General features: G+C 45.8%; 1 protein-coding gene across 2 annotated transcripts in view; it reads right to left on the bottom strand.

The window, feature by feature from the left end:
• Positions 1-15712, bottom strand: part of LOC130381364 (NACHT, LRR and PYD domains-containing protein 12-like) — a 224649-nt gene that overhangs the window by 158268 nt on the left and 50669 nt on the right. The window lies entirely within an intron of this gene.

Genomic DNA, 15712 nt, shown 5'->3' with positions numbered 1-15712 from the left:
GTGTGTGTGTGTGTGTGTGTGTGTGTGTGTGTGTGTGTGTGTGTGTGTGTGTGTGTGTGTGTGTGTGTGTGTGTGTGTGTGTGTGTGTGTGTGTGTGTGTGTGTGTGTGTGTGTGTAGCTTGTCTGGCTGCGTGGTCACACAGGAAGGCTGTGCTTCTCTGGCCTCAGCTCTGAGCTCCAACCCCTCCCATCTGAGAGTGCTGGACTTGAGCTACAATCACCCAGGAGACTCTGGAGCTGCGCAGCTCTCTGCTGGACTGGAGGATCCACTCTGGAGACTGGACACACTCAGGCATGGAGAGGACAGCTCACCAGTAAGGTACAAAGTCTCCTTCAAGGATTCAAGCTGCCGCTAGATGAAGTGGTTTGAAGAGGCAGCTGTCACTCATGTTGTGTGGAAAGTGATGAGACAGCAGATGATGAAGGTGAATGTTTCAACATGCTGCTCTCACTTTGTTTCCCCCCCAGTGTGGAGCACGGTGGAGTGTGGAGGCTGAAACCAGCTCTGAAGAAGTGTAAGTGTCTGTTTGATTCATCACCTCACACACTCACTATTGAGATGGAAAGTCCATCCACACAGCAGGAAGTGAGGTCACATCCTACTGGGAATGAAGATGATGGCTGACATCATGTATCTAACGTATATTAATACTGTCCACCATCACAATTAAACCTGCTTGTATAAAACCCAGCAGGTATTACATTGTTACATTGAGGGGGGGCGACCGGGCTGAGGGGGGCGGTGAGGGGGAGGGGGAGGGGGGTGACGGGGCTGAGGGGGGCGGTGAGGGGGAGGGGGAGGGGGGTGACGGTGCTGAGGGGGGGAGGAGGGGGAGGGTGTGGGGGGATGAAGGGGCTGAGGGGGAGGGGAGTGGGGGGTGACGGGGCTGAGGGGGAGGGGGGAGGGGGAGGGGGGATGAAGGGGCTGAGGGGGAGGGGGAGGGGGGGTGATGGGGCTGAGGGGGGGGGCTGAGGGGGAGGGGGGGGCCGGGCTAAGGGGGGCGATGAGGGGGGGGGGGTGCGGAGGGGGAAGGGGGGATGAAGGGGCTGAGGGGGTGGTGAGGGTGAGGGGGAGAGGCTGATGGGGAGGGGGAGGGGGGGTGACGGGGCTGAGGGGGGCGGTGAGGGGGAGGGGGATGAAGGGGCTGAGGGGGAGGGGAGTGGGGGTGACGGGGCTGAGGGGGAGGGGGGGGCTGAGGGGGAGGGGTGAGGGGGAGGGGGAGGAGGGATGAAGGGGCTGAGGGGGAGGGGGGGTGATGGGACTGAGGGGGGGGGGCTGAGGGGGAGGGGGGGGGCCGGGGCTGAGGGGGTGCTGAGGGTGCTGAGGGTGAGGGGGGAGGGGGGGGGTGACGAGGGGGAGGGGGGATGACGGGGCTGAGGGGAGGGGAAGGGGGGTTTGACGCGGTGAGGGGGAGGGGGAGAGGCTGATGGGGAGGGGGGCTGAAGAAGAAGAGAGAGCGATCACAAAAAGAGTCTGAAAGAGAATAAAAAGAAGAAGAGCGCAGGAGAACAGTACTAGTGATGATGATGATGAGGATGAAGAGCGGTTCAGCAGCTCATCATGTCTGGTTCTCCCTCAGATGCCTGTGACCTCACACTGGACCCCAACACGGCCCACAGAGAACTCTCTCTGTCTGAGGACAACAGGAAGGTGACGCGGGTTAGAGAGGACCAGTCGTATCCGGATCACCCAGACAGATTTGACTCCGTGCCCCAGGTGTTGGGTAGAGAGGCTCTGACTGGCCGCTGTTACTGGGAGGTAGAGAGGAAAGGAGAGGTTGGTATAGGAGTGACATACAGAGGAATCACAAGGAGAGGACGGGGTCCTGACAGCCTGCTTGGACTGAACAACAAGTCCTGGGTTCTTCATTGTACTGATGGTCGTTACATTGTCCGGTACAACGGTACAGAGACAGACCTCCCTCTCCCCGCCGCTGGCTCCACCAGAGTAGGAGTGTATCTGGACCGGCCTGCTGGCTCTCTGTCCTTCTACAGAGTGTCCCCAGGTGGAGGAGGGTCCTCAGACACACTGACACGCATCCACACCTTCTGCTCCTCCTTCACCCAGGAGGACCTCCTCCTGGGGGTCTGGGTAGCGGGGTGGGGGGGAGGGGGGGGGTCCAGCCTCTCTGTGTCGGTTGTAGAAAAAAAAAAGGGACCTCCTGACTGAGCATGGCCCCTGCACACACACACACACACACACACACACACACACACACACACACACACACACACACACACACACACACACACACACACACACACACACACACACACACAGGCCCCCCCCCCCCAGAGCCCAGGGAGGAGGTCCTGTGTGTCTATAACTTACCTGTACCTTACCTTACGGCTCAGCGTCCTCCTCCCGGGGCTCTGGGGGGGGGGGGGCCTCAGCTGTGTGTGTGTGTGTGTGTGTGTGTGTGTGTGTGACGCGAGTATGCCGGTCACGGGTGAAGCACCGCTCGACGCCAATGTTGTTTTTGTAAAAACTTAAACAACCGCACCCGTCGTAACTGCCGCCGTTAATGTAGTCAGTTGCCTGAGATGTTCTACAAACTTGTTAATCATGTGCGCCGTGACGGCGTTAAGAGGTGCTTACAAACAAGCATTGAGAAGCGGCAGGATCTACCAACAAGCATGGGCTGTCCACGACCCTACTCTGGACGCTATGGGTAGATCAAATCCCTAAACAGACTTTTCAACATTCTCTGGACCACTGACTGAACATCGCTGGAATGATTTCCAAATGGCAGAAAGGGCGTTTAGAGAGACGTTGGATACAAAGAAGTTACAGCAAAAACAGCACTTCCTTTCGTCTGCAGACCCGGGCAAGTGGATGAGATTAATAACACTTCTCAACGGCGTGTTCTACAAGAATGGCATATTCAGTGGATTATCATATGGAGAGCCTTTTTTGAAATACACAGCACGCATCCTGAAGAAACTTCCACTGGGCCAACCTTTCCCTGGGGAATTAACATCAACTTCACTCGCTTCCTGGATTGAGATACAACTCCGCTTTGTAAGGGATATAATCCAGCCCTCTCTTGGGGCCACACAAAGCCGACATTCCAGGAAAGTAAAACGCAATAAACTTTCATATCTATGGCAAAACAGAAGAACAAAAGCGATACAAATCATTCTGAATAATAGCGAGTACCCCGCCCCGCCCCCCTGCTCCAGTAACATTGCACACATACAGCCCTACTATGAGGATAAATGCCAAGGGAAAGGCCAAACGTCATCTGCAGCCCCCCTGCCACCCCCACCCTGGTCCGGCCTGATACCATCATCCGAACCAGAGCATCTACCTAACACTGCACATTTCACCGAAGAAGAGGTGAAAAAGGTAATTGACAGATTACCTAATTATAAAGCAAGTGGTGTAGATGGGGTCACGTATGAAACACTCAAAAGCACAAACTCATATAGGACTCTAACAACAATCTTTAATGTATGTCTGGAGAACAGGAGAGTACCCGACTCTTGGAAAGGGGCTCTCGTTCACAGAATACCGAAAAAAGATAACATCCCAGACGACCCGACTACATGGAGAGACATATCCCTCCTCCCAACAGTTTATAAGGTGCTCATGAAATGCATCCTCTCCCGTATTCTACCGTGGCTAGTGGAAAATAATATTCTGTCCACAAAGCAGAAAGCCTACATAGAAAGGCAAGGGATGAATGCAGGGCCGGCGATCGGCATAGGCGAGCTAGGCGACCGCCTAGGGCGACAAATGCGTTGGGGGCGCCCTCTGGTGGCGCCCTTAATTAAAAAATATATCAATTAAAATATACGACGCGAACGGAGAAGCGAGGGGGCGCGGGAGCAATTGTCAGGGCGGCCCGAAACCGTCAGCGTAGCCCCCCCCCCCCCCCCCCCCCCCCCTCGCAAGACCTGTCCAGGGCGCAAGTTGATTCCGAGTCGCCTAGGGCTCCGAAACGGCCAGCGCCGGCCCTGGCAGGGCCGGCGATCGGCATAGGCGAGCTAGGCGACCGCCTAGGGCGACAAATGCGTTGGGGGCGCCCTCTGGTGGCGCCCTTAATTAAAAAATATATCAATTAAAATATACGACGCGAACGGAGAAGCGAGGGGGGCGCGGGAGCAATTGTCAGGGCGGCCCGAAACCGTCAGCGTAGCACCCCCCCCCCCCCCCCCCTCGCAAGACCTGTCCAGGGCGCAAGTTGATTCCGAGTCGCCTAGGGCTCCGAAACGGCCAGCGCCGGCCCTGGATGAATGAACATAGTTTTTGCCTTAAGACCGGCATTGATGATTTTAAACACGATTCATCCCGCTTTTACGCAGTGTTTTTAGATTTCCGTGACGCATTTGGAACCCTGGCGCACAACATTATGTTTAGATCCCTGGAAGAAATACATCTACCTCAGGTGTATATAGACATAGTCAAAGACGTCTATAATGATTCCTTTATCCAAGTGATATGCGGCAAACAGCTCACGGACCCAATCCCATTACAACTGGGTATAAAGACGGGCTGCCCGTGGAGCGCGGTGAACTTTGTGCTGGCAATCAATGGATGGATACGGTGGATGTGCCAGTGCGCGCCCAGGGGTTAATCTAAACCGGGAAAGAGGGGCGCTGCGCCTCCTTGTTTCAACCCAGCGCCTCCTTGTCGAACATTTTAAATTACTTAAAATCTCCCGGAATGGAGAGCGAGCGAGCAAGACCACGCACAGGAGACAGACATGCTCCTAACCGCGTTCGCATCGCATCTGTGTAGCGAGCGCGCAGCACAACAGAGAGGGATCTAGAAACTGTGCATGAGGCAGTGTGCACGTGAGCTTCAGGTGCCTCCTGATTGGCCTGGATCGGTAAGTCAACCAATCAGTTTACAGTGTAGGCGGGCTTTGATCTCTTCTCCCGAACCAAATTTATCAATTCAACTTTGACCAAGCAGTGGAGCGTTGGGGGGGGCTGAGGAATAGAAAAATACTAATTTAAATAATAAAGAAAGTGTTCTTCCAGCAGGTTCCTGAAGTACGTGTTTTTTTTTTTATATACATTACTGTATGTAATGTTCTGCATCTATGGTAACTTAGCCACAGTGATGTTTCTAGGTACGCGTCCTGCGTCCCTGACGCATTAAAATCTGAAAGGACGCACTAAACTCACTATCCATGCGTCCCGGGGACGCATCTCATTTTCCCCATGAAAAACGATACATTGTGAACATTAAACAACTCGTGTTTAATCACAGTAACTGGCCAAAGAAACCTTCTTGTGAGCAGATCGGACAAGCGCTGTTTCAACCCTCTGCGCATCTACTCGGCGCAGACGTGATCCCCTGTACAAAGTATCACAACATGCTAATTTAGCCGCTACCAAAACAACTAGCTCGTCACCGCTGATTTCATTTCAACAATTAAAAATACGAACTTCATAGTAAATAAACCCACGTTTCCACTGCTCGATGCTGTGCTCATTCGTGTCGAATGAGCAAATCAAACAGGATTTTTTTGCAATCCTTCAGATTGAATATATGTACATTTATGACAAAATCGTGAGGACTAGGCTTGTGACACACACACGCACACACACACACACACACAAATGTGGCGCTCGCGCGGTAATAGCTCATTGGCGCCACCTAGTGATCATTATGTGCAAATGCACAGCCTCTCATTAAAATGACTTAGGGGTCATTTGACCCCTCTTGCGGCGCTAGGAGTAAGTAAAAATGGCCCGGCGTTTCTAGTGTTAAACATGAACGGTTCAGTACTCCAGCTCTAACCATATCATACCACCATCAAGGAGTTTAACACTATTAATTGAATTTAAGAAATAGAATAATAATAAAAAAGAAACACATTTTTTAAACTGGGGAGTCGGGACCCATTGAATTTCTCAGGGACCCACCCAACTCGCCACCTGTGGGTCCCGGGGACTCACTACATTGAAAACCTATCAACATCACTGTAGCCATTTTGAGTAATTTGGCCTTACTATACGAGTCAACATACTGGTCCTTCACAAGCCTCAGAATGATCCATTTCTACCTCAAATTTTCAAAAGCTCCGCACCGCGGAAGGGGGGGGAACCCCCCCTTACACACCTTCCCCCCCGCTCGGTCGCTTTGCTCCCTCGCCATTGATGTTTTCCCCCTTGTGAATTTTTTCTAGAAAAACCCCTGGCGCCCCTTAACACCTACTCCCCCAACCCCGTGCAGGGGTACGCAGACGACGTGGTCGTATGCTCCCGACACGAAGGCGTTATAAAAGACATGCTTTCCAGGACTGACTCTTTTTTAGAGTGGTCTGGACTACAGGTGAAACAATCAAAATGTGCTGTCTTTTACGAGAGGAGGAGTGGCGGCAATCGCTGGTATCATGCCAAATCAGACACAATCCCAACATTCACAATAAACAATGTACCAATCAGAGTCTTTGCGCGCCACGAAACATACAGCTACCTCGGCCATAAATTCAATATCGCCGGGGAGTGGACAGCGCAAGTAGACGAGATTGTCACCGACTACATGGCCAGGCTGGACATGATACACTCCTCTCCTCTCCCCCTGGTTATGAAACTGGAGGCGATCGGGCAGATTGCTCTGGCCAAAATACACCATCTCTTCTCCAATGTTCACATACCAAAGAAGGTACTGTACGAACTCAACAACAAAACTGTACAACGAGTGAGAGAGTGGTTTGGCATGAGCACACACACAACCCGTGACTTCATTTTTCACAGTAAGCGGGGGGGGGGGGCGGGGGATAACAGACATTGAATGGACATATATTTCCACACGCCTTGCCCATTTGTTAAACATGCTTAACAGCGACGATCAGGCAGTCAGGGAGATCGCCAGAGCCTCGCTCATTCTAGACCTGGAGCGGCGCAAGGTCCCGAAAACGAGCGACCTCCCCAGCTTCCTTGGGTTTAAAAAGAAGCCCAGTGGTAAACTGGACACCAATGCACCAGGGTTTGGCGTAAACTCTGACTGGCCCGATCTGAACGATCTGTGTGACTGGACTGGTGTTTCCCTGGAGTGGAAAAGAGGGGACAACGAGACGGTGAGCGTCTCCAAGTCTGTGATCACGGACCTGTCAATAAATGTGCGCGCAACAGTGAGCCGCGACGGAACATCCAGCGTGCTCCCCACCATCGGCGCGCGCGCGCGCACCTTCTAAAGCTCCGAGAGAAAGAGAGAAAGGAGCGCTGGACAGGACTGAGGCTGCAAGGGAAGCTTGCCTGCCTCCAGTCAGCTGATCTCTCTGTGTCCCACTCAATTCTAAAAAATGCAGCTATCGATGAGGAAATCCTAATCTTTACGATAAAGGCTCGCCTCCAGGTGCTGCCAACTAAACTGAATCTGTCCATCTGGTATCCCAACAATCATGACTCTTAATGTCTACACCATGGACAGCGTCAGACCATAGAGTCTATGTCCCACATACTAAACGGTTGTAATGTTTACCAAGGACTATACATAGCCCGGCATGACAGGATTGTTGACATTATCACCAAAGATGTGTCACCCATGTTTTGTTCCTCTGTTTTGTTCTTCAAACACTCATGTGTGAAACCAGAAATGTTACAATGCAATGACCCACATGTATTTAGAGGTATAACGGCAAATACACCGGATGTCATTGTGATTGATCAGAATAGCAGAGAGGTTTTCCTATGGGAAGTTGGTTGCACCTTTGACTCAAGTTTAGAAGAAGCTTTCCTCACTAAACAGGTTAAATACCAACCATTAGTGCAAGCTATCCTACATTTAGGCTATAAATGCCAGCTTATTGTTTTTATTTTCAGCAGCCTAGGTCATGTCCACAGGCTGGTGGTCAGAGGCTTGAAAATTATGAGGTTGTCCAAATGTAAAGCCAAGCAGCTTGCAACATATTGCTCAATCTCCTCCATTATAGGCAGCCGAGCTATTTTGAGGAGGCGGTGTTTTCTGTACCCATAGATTTTCTCTGTCTGTTAACAGACTGTGTGCAGAATAAGCTCATGTGTATGTATTGTCTATTCTGTGCATGTTTGACTAAAGTACTGCAACATGTTGTTTCAGGGATGTAGGGCATCAAAAGCAACTGAAAATATTTGTGCCCTTGCAATGTATTTTATAAATGCGGACACAAATAAAGATATTTGAAATGTGTGTGTGTGTGTGTGTGTGTGTGCATGTGCGTGTGTGTGTGTGTGTGTGTGTGTGTGTGTGTGTGTGTGTGTGTGTGTGTGTGTGTGTGTGTGTGTGTGTGTGTGTGTGTGTGTGTGTGTGTGTGTGTGTGTGTGTTAGCATGCGTGCGTGCGTTATTCGATTGCCTGGTAACCATGGTCACTAATATTCACACTGGTTTCAATAATACATTTGATGGTATTTCCCATCGTTGCTGAGCAAGAGTTTCGTTCTAAAGTTCAGTGATTGAAACAAATAAAAGCCCGGGCTATGGAAGTGTTCCGGTACCACTGTCATGCACCTACCCGATGTCAAGTGGACCGGGTTGAAATCACTGCGGGTCTCTCTTCTTATATCCATCTCACCAAAGATATTTCATTACTGTCCTTCTCAACACTCTCTGATCTCACTAAAAGGCTGGCAGCACAACACAGCAATAACGACGAGATGCGCCGTGCGTAGAGACGAACGCTTACCGACCGTGGTAAAGTTAGTTTTATATTGGACGTTGGATATTCGACACATTCGAAAAATCAATTTAGCACTGGCTTCGATGGACGAATTTGTGTCAAACCAACTTAGATGTGTTAATACAAGGCCTACCTACGTAAAACAAAGCTTATTTCTTTAAAAAAAAAACACCATTTGATTTTATAAAAAAATGTAATGTTAAAAAAGGCTATAAATCTATTATGCGGCTTGACCTTTTGACCTACACATATCAAAACACATCTGGTGAACTCAGCTAACTGCCCCACACATAACACAAAGCTTCTTTTTTCCAAAATCCCACCTTTTGATTTTATACATATTTTTTACTCAGAAAAAACTATAAATCTAGTATGCGGCTTGACCTTTTGACCTACCCATATCAAAACACATCTGGTGAACTCAGCTAACTGCCACACACATAACACAAAGCTTCTTTTCTCAAAAAACCCACCTTTTGATTTGATACATGCGCACTGACCAACTTGAGTAACTGTTGCGACAGGCCTGCTATTATAGTAGTAAGATTATGTGAAACAAGCAGCATGTTTATCAAACATGTGCCCAAAAGGAACAGACAAGGTAGGTCAAAAGGTCAAGCCGCATAATAGATTTATAGCCTTTTTTAACATTAAAAAAATAGTATAAAATCAAAAGGTGGGATTTTGGAAAAAATAAGCTTTGTGTTATGTGTGGGGAAGTTAGCTGAGTTCACCAGATGTGTTTTGATATGGGTAGGTCAAAAGGTGAAGCCGCATAATAGATTTATAGCATTTTCTGAGAGTAAAAAATATATATAAAATCACAGGGTAGGTATTTTGAGAAAATAAGCTTTGTGTTATGTGTGGGGCAGTTAGTTGAGTTCACCAGATGTGTTTTGATATGGGTAGGTCAAAAGGTCAAGCCGCATAATAGATTTATAGCATTTTCTGAGCGTAAAAAATATATATAAAATCACAGGGTAGGTATTTTGAGAAAATAAGCTTTGTGTTATGTGTGGGGCAGTTAGTTGATTACACCAGATGTGTTTTGATATGGGTAGGTCAAAAGGTCAAGCCGCATAATAGATTTATAGCCTTTTTAACATTAAAAAAATAGTATAAAATCAAAAGGTGGGATTTTGGAAAAAATAAGCTTTGTGTTATGTGTGGGGAAGTTAGCTGAGTTCACCAGATGTGTTTTGATATGGGTAGGTCAAAAGGTGAAGCCGCATAATAGATTTATAGCATTTTCTGAGAGTAAAAAATATATATAAAATCACAGGGTAGGTATTTTGAGAAAATAAGCTTTGTGTCATGTGTGGGGCAGTTAGTTGAGTTCACCAGATGTGTTTTGAAATGGGTAGGTCAAAAGGTCAAGCCGCATAATAGATTTATAGCCTTTTTTAACATAAAAAAAATAGTATAAAATCAAAAGGTGGGATTTTGGAAAAAATAAGCTTTGTGTTATGTGTGTGGCAGTTAGCTGAGTTCACCAGATGTGTTTTGATATGGGTAGGTCAAAAGGTCAAGCCGCATAATAGATTTATGGCCTTTTTTAACATTAAAAAAATAGTATAAAATCAAAAGGTGGGTTTTTGGAAAAAATAAGCTTTGTGTTATGTGTGGGGTAGTTAGTTGAGTTCACCAGATGTGTTTTGAAATGGGTAGGTCAAAAGGTCAAGCCGCATAATAGATTATAGCATTTTTTAACATTAAAAAAATAGTATAAAATCAAAAGGTGAGTTTTTGGAAAAAATAAGCTTTCTGTTATGTGTGGGGCAGTTAGTTGAGTTCACCAGATGTGTTTTGATACATGGCAGGTCAAAAGGTCAAGCCGCATAATAGATTTATAGCCTTTTTTAACATTAAAAAAATAGTATAAAATCAAAGGGTAAGTGTTTTGAGAAAATAAGCTTTGTGTTATGTGTGGGGAAATTAGTTGATTACACCAGATGTGTTTTGATATGGATAGGTCAAAAGGTCAAGCCGCATAATAGATTTATGGCCTTTTTTAACATTAAAAAAATAGTATAAAATCAAAAGGTGGGTTTTTGGAAAAAATAAGCTTTGTGTTATGTGTGGGGCAGTTAGCTGAGTTCACCAGATGTGTTTTGATATGTGTAGGTCAAAAGGTCAAGCCGCATAATAGATTTATAGCTTTTTCTGAGATTAAAAAATATATAGAAAATCAAAGGGTAGGTGTTTTGAGAAAAGAAGCTTTGTGTTATGTGTGGGGCAGTTAGTTGAATACACCAGATGTTTTTTGATATGGGTAGGTCAAAAGGTCAAGCCGCATAATAGATTTATAGCCATTTTTAACATTATTTTTTTTTTATAAAATCAAAGGGTAGGTGTTTTGAGAAAAGAAGCTTTGTGTTATGTGTGGGGCGGTTAGTTGAATACACCAGATGTGTTTTGATATGTGTAGGTCAAAAGGTCAAGCCGCATAATAGATTTATAGCTTTTTCTGAGATTAAAAATATATATAAAATCAAAGGGTTGGTGTTTTGAGAAAATAAGCTTTGTGTTATGTGTGGGGCAGTTAGTTGATTACACCAGATGTGTTTTGATATGTGTAGGTCAAAAGGTCTAGCCGCATAATAGATTTATAGCTTTTTCTGAGATTAAAAAATATATATAAAATCAAAGGGTAGGTGTTTTGAGAAAAGAAGCTTTGTGTTATGTGTGGGGCAGTTATTTGATTACACCAGATGTGTTTTGATATGTGTAGGTCAAAAGGTCAAGCCGCATAATAGATTTATAGCTTTTTCTGAGATTAAAAAATATATATAAAATCAAAGGGTTGGTGTTTTGAGAAAAGAAGCTTTGTGTTATGTGTGGGGCAGTTAGTTGATTACACCAGATGTGTTTTGATATGTGTAGGTCAAAAGGTCAAGCCGCATAATAGATTTATAGCTTTTTCTGAGATTAAAAAATATATATAAAATCAAAGGGCAGGTGTTTTGAGAAAAGAAGCTTTGTGTTATGTGTGGGGCAGTTAGTTGATTACACCAGATGTGTTTTGATATGTGTAGGTCAAAAGGTCAAGCCGCATAATAGATTTATAGCCATTTTTAACATTACATTTTTTTTATAAAATCAAAGGGTAGATGTTTTGAGAAAAGAAGCTTTGTGTTATGTGTGGGGCAGTTAGTTGAATACACCAGATGTGTTTTGATATGTGTAGGTCAAAAGGTCAAGCCGCATAATAGATTTATAGCCATTTTTAACATTAAAAAAATTGTATAAAATCAAAGGGTAGGTGTTTTGAGAAAAGAAGCTTTGTGTTATGTGTGGGGCAGTTAGTTGAATACACCAGATGTGTTTTGATATGTGTAGGTCAAAAGGTCAAGCCGCATAATAGATTTATAGCCATTTTTAACATTAAAAAAATTGTATAAAATCAAAGGGTAGTTGTTTCGAGAAAATAAGCTTTGTGTTATGTGTGGGGCAGTTAGTTTAATACACCAGATGTGTTTTGATACGTGTAGGTCAAAAGGTCAAGCCGCATAATAGATTTATAGCTTTTTCTGAGATTAAAAAATATATATAAAATCAAAGGGTAGGTGTTTTGAGAAAAGAAGCTTTGTGTTATGTGTGGGGCAGTTAGTTGATTACACCAGATGCGTTTTGATATGGGTAGGTCAAAAGGTCAAGCCGCATAATAGATTTATAGCATTTTATGAGAGTAAAAAATATAAAATCAAAGGGTAGGTGTTTTGAGAAAAGAAGCTTTGTGTTATGTGTGGGGCAGTTAGCTGAGTTCACCAGATGTGTTTTGATATGTGTAGGTCAAAAGGTCAAGCTGCATAATAGATTTATAGCCTTTTTTAACATAATTTTTTTTTAGAAAATCAAATGTTATTTTTTTTAAAGAAATAAGCTTTGTTTTACATAGGTAGGCATTGTATTAACACATCTAAGTTGGTTTGACACAAATTCGTCCATCGAAGCCAGTGCTAAATAGATTTTTCGAATGTGTCGAATATCCAACGTCCAATATAAAACTAACTTTACCACGGTACCAGCACCGTAAAGACAATATAAACTGTACACTGGTTGATCATTATTATATACCAGCAACCTAAAGACAATATAAACGGAAGTAAACTGGTTGATCATTATTATATACCAGTAACCTAAAGACAATATAACCGGTAGTAAACTGGTTGATCATTATATTCCAACAACCCACAGACAATATAAACGCTCACTGTCGCCCTACCTTACCTTATCTACTCCGGGATTAAAATGCGTCCATACGGTATAAAGTTGTAAAAGTATGAATGTAAGGGAAGAAACGGAGGTTAAAGTGTTCATAAAACAAGTAAATCAGGTGAAAGGTTTTAAAAGCGGAGGAAGAAAGGCAACTCGCTACGACGAACAGTTAAACGAGGAAGTTCAAGGAGCCGCGCCTCCCAGTGAGTGACACATGTTTTCCGGGTAAAAGAAGATGTGCGCGCGCACACAGACACACAGACACACAACAGACAGACAGACAGACAGACAGACAGACAGACAGACAGACAGACAGACAGACAGACAGACAGACAGACACACACACACACACACGCACACGCACACACACTCCAGCCAGCTCAAGAGTCAAAGTAGAGCAAAAGAGAGATTAACAGTAATAAGTACACCGGATACTGGCTCAGTATAAGTACACATGATACTGGCTCAGTATGAGTAAGTACACAGGATACTGGCTCAGTATGAGTATAAGTACACAGGATACTAGCTCAGTTTGCGACCATACTTCATGTTATGTGTATTTGTATGACGTGTCATACTTGTTTATCTTTTTATTTTTTGTTCTCAATAAAGACGAATTGAGCTGTGGATGTCCACGGGCTGCGGCGCTCCCAGAGGACGACGGCCGTGGAAGCGTATCGCCCGCCGCGGGGCGCAGCGAGGCCCCCTCCCCCTGAGAACTCTCCGCCCAAAGCGCTTTAAAGAGAAACCTGGGGGGGGTTTGAATCCCAGCTGAACCCGCGGGCTGCTCTTTAACGAATGCGTCCTTCTGACCCACGGCCGCCCACTGCTCCCGGAGGCCCGGTGTAAAGCCCCGTGCCCACTACATGCGTCCGTCGACTGATCCCCATTGACTTTCAATGGGGACGGACGCGCAATGCATTGTGGATCCGTCCGTTCCGTTGGAGCCGTCGGCTCAGTCATGGCTCAGTCAAAAAGTTGAAAAATGTTCAACTTTTTCGGCAGCGACGGATCCGTCATCCAATCAGATCGCGTATGCAAATCTAAGCACTGTGACGCGATTCGGGCTCTGACGATACGGGAAAGCGGGTCATCTTGCATCGCAACAAGCAGGAAGTAGCGGGAAGAACCCGGCGAAGCGATTTGATTGGCTGACGGATGCCTCTGCAAAGACTACTCCCCCATCCGTCAGCCACGCCTTCCCACATCAGTCAACGGACGCATGTAGTGGGCATTTAGGCCCCGTGCCCACTACCTCCTTCAGTCAACGGACATGGGAAGGCGTGGCTGACTGATGGGGGAGTAGTCTTTGCAGAGGCATCCGTCAGCCAATCAAATCGCTTCGCCGGGTTCTTCCCGCTACTTCCTGCTTGTTGCGATGCAAGATGACCCGCTTTCCCGCTTTCCAGTATCGTCAGAGCCCGAGTCGCGTCACAGTGCTTAAATCTGCAGACGCGATCTGATTGGATGACGGATCCGTCGCTGCCGAAAAAGTTGAACATATTTCAACTTCTTGACTGAGCCGAAGGCTCCAACGGAACGGACGGATCCACAATGCATTGCGCGTTCGTCCCCATTAAAGTCAATGGGGATCACGCAATGGACGGAGGTAGTGGGCACGGGGCGTTACCCTACATGCCCACTACATGCGTCCATCGACTGATGTGGGAAGGCGTGGCGTCTTATGGGGAAAGAAGCAATGGTGATTGACCGTACTAAGCACCTTATCCATTCTATGGGTCTGTGAAATGCTAATGAAATCAAATGTATTTATTATGCACATTTAATACGGTGTGCAATTATTTATTTATGTTTTTGTTATAATGCCCACCGTTTTTATTTGTATGCCCACCGTTATTATTTTTTACTGCCGTTTATGAAATAAACATGAACGCCACAATTATTCATGTCTGCGATCATCACAGAGTCCACAAGCAACGCAGGTCGCAATCAACGATGCCACAATCAATCTAGTGCACCGTCGAATTCTGCGCCCACACTGTAAATGCAGGGAAAATGAGGCAAACCCCAACCAAAGAAATGTTGACAAATAGCATTTGCATCCATACATTTAATAAGGTTTATAACCATGTGGTTTCACAGGAGACAAACCATCACCCTATTGATATGATTCAAAGTTATTCATATTTTTGATCTATCACGGATCAGAGTGGACTACAGTACCTTAGTCGTCTTCCTGCTGTGATGAAGTGAGCCACACCAAACCGTCCGACTCACAACAAGGAAATGATGAACCAACCAGTTGGACCAGTTCCCCTTCCCAGTTCATACTCCTCCCAGACATGAACTAACATGCTAAGGTGGCTGATCCAAGAACAATAACTTTATTAAAATAAGAACGATGGACAGAGAGCTGTGATGTGTAGAAGCTCAGAGAAAAACCAAGAGACACTTGATGGTTCAACCAGTATGGAGAGACACTCAGTCACTGAGTCAGCTGCTTCTCCACAGAAGAACCATCAGAACAAAGATACCATGTTAAAAAATTAAGTAGAAAAGGCCTCCTCTGCCCTGTGTCTGCTGGACTCCTCCATGTACAATCCTCCTCCATCAGACATCATCACCTTGTTTATATGAACACTTTCTTTGCGGCAGTGTAAATGTATGAATCACTAGAATCAATAGATGGATAACTTCTCTTTTCAGAAAAGCAGAGTACAGAGTAGAGTATCCTCAGAGTACACGATACTCAGAGTACACGATACTCAGAGTACACGATACTCAGAGTACAAGATACTCAGAGTACAGAGTACTCAGTAAGGGTTAGCATGTTGTACTGGCGTGTGATTCTATAACAGACTAGGTATTTAGTTGACTATTTCCTTCATTCATTCCTCTTAAATGAGTCATCTCGTTG

This window comes from Gadus chalcogrammus, chromosome 4 (assembly GCF_026213295.1).
Source record: "Gadus chalcogrammus isolate NIFS_2021 chromosome 4, NIFS_Gcha_1.0, whole genome shotgun sequence".
Classification (NCBI taxonomy): Eukaryota; Metazoa; Chordata; class Actinopteri; order Gadiformes; family Gadidae; genus Gadus; species Gadus chalcogrammus.
Note: the sequence above shows the minus strand (reverse complement) of the source record. Positions and strands in the feature narration are given on the sequence as shown.